General features: G+C 42.6%; 1 long non-coding RNA gene across 1 annotated transcript; it reads left to right on the plus strand.

Annotated features, from left to right (window-relative positions):
- The first annotated feature begins 2,780 nt into the window (after positions 1–2,780).
- Positions 2,781–6,523, plus strand: LOC146717022 (uncharacterized). Its single transcript, XR_014915828.1, has 4 exons — positions 2,781–2,930; positions 4,221–4,289; positions 6,048–6,157; positions 6,263–6,523. It is a non-coding gene; the product is annotated as an uncharacterized LOC146717022 (long non-coding RNA).
- The last annotated feature ends 909 nt before the right edge of the window (positions 6,524–7,432 follow it).

Below are 7,432 nucleotides of genomic sequence, written 5' to 3' on the forward strand. Positions count from 1 at the left end.
CTACAAATATCAGAATATTGTTTCCTTCCTACTTCCCTTCTCCTCGTGGAGATGTTTCCCTTGGAGCAGCAGGATGAGCAGAGTCAGCCGTGTGCAGGTCGGAGACGCAGCAGGAGGAACAATGAGATCTGATTTGGTCGGCTGGAGAAGGCAGATGCCTCTGACATCTGGGTGATGTCAGCTCGTTGTCAACACATTGTTAGCGCCTCGAATGTGCAAACAGATTAACAGGCAGGAGAGCAGACACACTGCTGCTCTTTCTGCCCAGAGCCGAGCCTCCATTTACTGCTGCGCGATCACACCAGAGCTGTCGCACAGCAAATCTGCATTTTATTCTTAAACAAAATAGCTACAACTACAACTACGCATAATAATGACAGCACTGTGAAATAACATCAAATATTTTGCACGGATTCATCAAACACTTAAAACCGTTCCTCTGAAATCAGTTAAAATTTCATCTTTGTACGTGCAGAATGTGTCAAATCAAGAGTTAAAGCGTTAAATTAAATAAACTGAAAAGATAAATGTTGAATTGGAGATCAGTTGGTTGACTCAGATCTTAAAGACCTCTGACTGTCAGGTCTGTGAGTAAGTTTAAGTCTCCGTGGAGCTCCAACTCCAAGATCGAGGACTGAGAGTCTCTTCGACGCCTACGTCGCAGCACCGCACCCCGGGCCACCACACAATGCTCCACAGTGTGTTTCAACCCGGCTGTGGAGGAGGCCGAGTGGGCCAACATGGACGGCGGCCAGACCGTCCCCGCCTGTTCCCAGGAAGAGGAATAGAGCGGGAGAATCCGGGCCGCTCCCGAAGCCCGGCAGATATCAGGCTTGAATTCAAATGTAAAGCAAACAGACGCAAACAAAGAGTCATTCTACGCCCACGCTCCCTCTGAAACACTCAGGATAAAGCTAATCTTTTCTCCCCACTCAGTCCCTCTGGTCGAACTAGTCTTATTATTATTTGACCAAAGCTTTAGAGGTTAATCACCTCCAAACACGCTCCATGAGTCAACATGTTTGTGTTAAAACTGAATCACGGAGGAGCATCGAAGCGCGACTGTTTCAGCGCTGCAGGTTAACTCTTGCTCTGTTGTTCTGTCACTTACACGTCCCCGTCCATGAATCGGAAGAATCCATTAATCGCCCTGCAGAACAACAGCTGGACAATACAATAACAAACATTTCAGCAAAACTATGCGTCATTAATGCTTAATTCAGAGCAGCTACCTATTCTTTTACACCAGAAATGAACATGTTTACAGCGTGGTACAAAAACAGTTGGGTCTCTATAAAGGGGGTTAATGGTTTTTAATAACACACCTGTTTAACTTATTAGCAGTTTGGCCTCTAACTGCCAGGTGGATAACGACACAGGAGGTTGTAGCTGCTAGCTCTTTGCTAGGCTTCACCTCAGCTAACTGAGCTGGGCCTCTACACTGTGTTTGTGCTCTTAGAGCCTTTTGGAGCATTTCTAATGCAGTTGTCTGACCAATAATGTGGCTCCTATCGAAGAGGTCAATTTTGGGATTTTATTTGGATGTTACTCAGCACCAGTTAGCGTGACCAAACTAGCTAGCTTTAGCTGATAATTTGGCACTCTATGCCTCATCCATATATGGTCACTTTTGCTCCAAGAAATAAACATGGAAGCATCCATAAAGCTAACAAAAAAAAACCCCACAAACAAACAAATAGGATTTCACAAACTAACTGGTGACATCATCGTGACTATATCCATCTTTTACCTACAGTCTGTGGGTTTGAATGAAAACTAGAACAAATAAACTAAATTAAAATCTTTTAGCTTATGTCCCTCTCACCGCCACTTTCTCCATTTCTTTATAATTACCACCAAACTTTGTTGGAAACTTCATTAAATTTACATCCTGGTCCTGTTGATTTCATACTAAACGAGCCTCTCCGGTTTTCTCATTGCGTTGATGAGTTTCTCACTCTGAATCCATCGAACACAACTTCTCTAACTTCTCAGTGAGACACAAAGAAAGAGAAAAACCTTCGTTCACTTCATGTCACCATGAATATTCACGTTTCCTTCCCGGAAATGATTTCCGCTGAAGTCGTCGCGGCTCCTGCAGGATAATTACGTCTTATTTTGAAATGTATATCTGTGGCGCTGCTGCTCCTGTTCATTTTAATTGTGAGGAGATGCACACGTGAAAAGTGGAAAGCGTCTGGGCCAGATGTGATGGCGGCGAGCACGCGGGGGCAATTTGCATTTCATTTTCATTCGGATTGGTGGAAGAAGAAGAAGCTGTGAGTGTTTTAGTGGAGCTGGGTGTTTTTCCTGGCTGCTGACGGGGGGACGGAGAGTGTGTGTTTGTGTGAAAATGGCTCCTCCTATAGTAATTAGCTGTGGAGGCTGTAATTGGGCAGAATCAGTCTTACTAAGTGATTTCCTGACTGTCAAATTAATGTGAGTGATACTTTTCATTTAGTTAGCATCAAACAGCCCCTCCACTCGGCCTCCATATGGGCGTCTGATGCAACGCTCGCCATTAAACCGACGCAGCCAGATGTTCCCTCGCAGCCCCGCCATTATCAATGCAAATTTATTCATTAAACAATTTAATTGTGTCAATGATTGACAGGCGGTGGCGTGATGACGGAGGAATGTTATGAAGCTAATAATCTGTTAGTCTTATTAACTCCCTGTGTCAGCAATATGGCTGTCAACATTTATGTGGATTAACCCTCCTAATGTTGCGCCGCAAACCGTCAGCTGCTCGCCATGACAACAGACGGGCTCACCGGTTGGCGAACACGCCTCAGGAAGCACGGCGCCGCTACGGTCAGCTGACGGAGAGATGTAATGCTCAGGAAGCAGAGAGGTGGTTGTAATTCTGTACCAGTGAGGACCTGAGCGGCGTCACGGCGAGATTACGTAATATCAGGGAAGACAGGAAGGTACTCCCACACCGCTACCCTCAAACACATCCAACCTGCACTCATACTGCGATAAAATCCCAGATAATAGACACATTCAGACCTAATCTCTGTTGATTTTGGCTCGGTGTCTCCTAAATGCCACAACGCACCTGACACCTGTAACTGCAAACATGGGCCACAAGTAATCTGAATTTCTGAAAGTATTGCACCTTTGACCTGCTGTGCTTTTCCTTGTTTTCTGTCCACTGTATCCAGGGATTGGACTGAAAAGCTTCAGGCGACTCTGATCACATAAACCAATGCTAATTTTGTAGGCTAACCAATTAAAGAATTAAAAAGGAGAGGGACGGTGGGGCACATAAACGAGAATGAACAGCTTGTAGAACTGAGGGAATCTAAATAGATAAGAACCGGAAGGAGCGTGTTTGGAGGCGTGGTCCCGCTCCTGAAATTCTGATACTTAATCCCCAAATAAATTAATTACATGCAAAATCATGTGTAGGAGGAATGTACTGCAAGTTAATAATAATACACCAATCAGAGCACAGACATACAGAATATACAGACATACAAAACAGTTAACCTACAGCTTATAATGTAATCTAATACAGGAGCTCTAGACTACCCATTCATGCTACAGTCCCATGGCGGAAGATGCTTGGAAATTGCAACACAACCAAATTTATTGCGACTGAGAACAGCACCGTCTTAACAACTAACCTTGTGTTGTGGATGGAACATCTCAGACGTTATCTAGGTTTAAGTTTGGTTGGTTTTCAGCATCTTCATTCTGACATTTGATATTATTCATCTCTGTCTCTTGTGAAAGTGAACTTTTGTTGAGAGCAATTTAACCGTTGTGCGTCTTTCCTATGCAAAGATACAGCAGTGGTTTATGTTTTAATTTATTTAAGAAATACTTCAGAACATACAACTTTAAATAATGCCTAGCTAGCTAATGTCCTTCTAACTAAACTCTATTTCTGGTAAACTTTGTAAATCCTTATTAAACTTTGTAGAAACAGCTGGGAGAACAGTCGCACTGACCGTTTTATTGTAGCTGAAAGAATTTGGACTATTTTTTACCCTTAGTATCAGTGTACAGTAGCTAATGCTGCCAGTGGTAAGTCGATATGCTAATGCCGTACCTGATCCCGTACCAGGCACGAGGTTGAAGTAGAATATCTGAAATTCAGTTATCTGCATTTTTATTCAAATTCTGGTTCTGATGTTAAACCTGACATCAGATCACGGACAGGCAAGTTCAGCTTAGCTCAGACACATTAGCATTTTCTTTTTTTCACCCAGAGTGACCCCAGAGGACCCGAGAGGGATGTGGGACGGTTATCCTTCCTTAAATGACGCCACGAATAAAAGGTCAGGAAACAAAGGTGGTATTTAAGGTTAACCAGAGGAGTTTAAGGGCATGAAAGGAGGACAGGTGGTAGGAGTGCATGCTGGGAGTTGAAGTTCAAAGTATTTCAGCAGGGTTTACATTTCCTCTGCAGGCTGAACACAAGAGAGTGACGTGGGAAAGCCAAACAAAAGCGGCTCAGTTATGGGTTTGGAAATGAACATCTTCAAATCCTTTTAACTCATTATTCTGCTAACAATTAGACCGAGCCCTGGAGCTGGTTCCAGGTCAGAGTGAGAGTTTCACACGAGTACAAAACAACAGAAGAAGAGTGATCTGAATACAAACTCTGAGACGAGTGTGTGTGTGTTAGAGGAGCCTGGAAGTTGGTTCTTCACCGGGGGAATAGCAGTGGGTGTGTTTTCCCTGGATCGAGCCTCGCAGGCAGGTCTGTGTGTGTTATGACCTCGGGCAGGTCCGGTCCTTGAGGACGGTTCTGGTGGTTTCTGGTTTTTATTTTTCTGGAGGAGAGATCGCTTCAGGAAATGCAGCTCAGCAAAGCGTTCAGAATCACTAACATCAGCGACACAATCAGAGCTTCGTCTGCATTTTGAGGCATTTTAGGGAATGAAGGGGCTGGATTTAATGACTTTTCATTTAGTTCATGTTAAACAAAATTTAGAATAAAGTTGGAATTTTCTGTTATAGGATAATCTTTTTTTCTTTTTGGGGGGTGAAAGCTTTCTCTGTTCAGCACATCCTGATTATACCATCAACCGGCAGAGGACAGAGGATGAATTCTTATACTTGATTTTTGTCCTGGTTAAATCCATCCTTCCATTTTTTTTCCATTTATCCAATTCAGGGGTGCCGTTGGGCTGGGGCCTGTCTGAGCTGCCATAGGGCGAGAGGCGAGGACCCTGGACAGGGCTAACATCACCATTAAATCATTTAAAATATATTACAATGCATTGTTTAACTTTACTGTTTTTACTGTATCATGAAAATTGCCCTCCTTAGATTAAAAAAAATGATAATATTAATATTAATAGTATGAAATATTTTATTTGTGTAGACGTTTGACTACTTACTATCTCTAATTATGATATTTGTATGGCATACTTTGTGACTTTCTTCCTCAGTGGTAGAAATGGCTTTAAAAAAAACCGTATAATTGACCTTTCATACATTAAAATATTTCTGTGTTTGAAGCCCATTTTAAAAGACCATGTAAATAAATAAGAAATCAGAGAACCATTTTCCTCACATTTTTTCCTCTAGCAGAAATAGGTTCCCATTGAGGAATATTTTAATAATAAACTCCTTGCTCTACTGATCTTTTTGTCTAGAAGCCTATTTATTTACTCTCTCTTGGCTACAGACATGACAGTACAGACGTTTCCATGACCGATTATTGAAAAATCAGATCAGTTAGAAAATATCATGCGATTCACTCAAAAGCAAATAAAAATTTAAAAATATAACTATAAATATTTTGAGATATTAACCCCAATTTCTGACCTTTGCCTAGCATTTCTTCCTTCCAGTGACAGAAACAAACTTCTACAGCGGCTGATATTACAGTGTGTAATATAGATTTCATTAGTTCTATTATTACTTTATCTTTGCAACAAAGTTTTTTCCTTAACTCCATCTCAGGTTGGTGTAACTGATAATCTTCGACCCTGTCGTTTTGCTGTCAGCATTGTTATGTTAGCTGTAACATCTGGTAGTTTTTTTTCTACTTACACTATCAAGATATCATTAACTCTTTGTTGCAGTGTATTATTTCACTTCTGCCGTTTGCACTCATTGAGGCTGAGAGGAGCAACAAAAGGAAGTAACGTGTCCGTGAGTACCAGCAGTAAAGCCTCTCACCCGAGCAAGTTAGGTGAATAATGTCAATACTGTTTTTTATTTGCCCTTAATTACTTTTTAATATTACAAGATCAGTACATGAATATTCTTGGATTGATGCCTTTGTATTATTTTCCAGTGTGTGGGAATCCTCCAGTAGTAATATGTGGAAGAACACAAGGGAGTGCCAAGGAATAGGCTAATTAATTCAGATAAGAGTGTGTATTTGTGTGTTGCTGTGGCTGTATTTTTCTCATGGTTTTCTTTACTTTAATAAATAGAAGAAAAAAAACTTATTTTTAATATCCCAACATTTCTTCAAATAGAGATGTAACACAACTACTGAGAATGACCACGAAGGGGAAAAAATAGGCACAAAAGTAATGAAAAATAACACAGAAAGCACAACAAAGAAGTTCATCTGGAGCAAAAACAGAAGAAATACAATAGAAGATGAAACCAGACCACAAAGAAATGGAGGAGCAGGAAAATCAACCCGGAGACAAGAAGTGGAAATGTGTTCGAGGAGCACTGTCGTGTTGTCGTTCCACCTCCTGGATCCTGAAACGTTCTGACGGTTCGGCCTTGTTCCTGCGTGAGAGGAAATGGAGAGTTACGGCAGACATGAGGGCTGGAATAAACGCCGCTGGAGCAGCAGCAGCTTTCAGGGCCCATTAGAGCCGACAGCAAACGGCAGCGAGAGCCGTCCAATCAAACATCCATCGCTGCAGGACGAGTGGGAACCGACAGCGGCGCGCACAGCCCGTCTCCCCCGAGACCATGCTCGTATTATCCGGCGGTAAACACAAACCTCCTCCTCTTCCTCCTCCTCTTCTTCTTCTTCTCTGATATGCGTTATTACTCTGACACCTGTGCCTAACATGTGGAACTTAATGTCTTTTCATTTGCCATTTGTTTCCTCCTAAACAAGGTGCAGGGTCCGCCGTGGGTTTGTCTGCCGGGAGCTCTACAGCAGCTGGAGGTTTACAGACGGGACAAAATGTGCCACAACACCCTCTCCACCATAACGCTCAGTGTTCCAACCCCCCTGGCGCACACCAAGGCGTCAGGATTCATTTGTAAATGTGGATGTTGGCTTCACATGAGCAGCGGCAGCCGGTCGACTGATTCACGTGTTGTCAGCTGAATGAAAATGCTCGTCTCCTCCACTGCAGCACGGCGACTCTGACAAGATGACTGACAGTTCGACACATAGCATTCAACGCCACTGCAGATATCACCCGACTGACGAGAAACCAAATCGAACAGGGCACCAGCTTTTCAAAATCATTTCCATTTTAAAGATAAC

This window comes from Copadichromis virginalis, linkage group LG2, assembly GCF_057382275.1.
Source record: "Copadichromis virginalis isolate Kocher_CV1m ecotype Utaka linkage group LG2, C_Virginalis_male_GT1.1, whole genome shotgun sequence".
NCBI lineage: Eukaryota > Metazoa > Chordata > Actinopteri > Cichliformes > Cichlidae > Copadichromis > Copadichromis virginalis.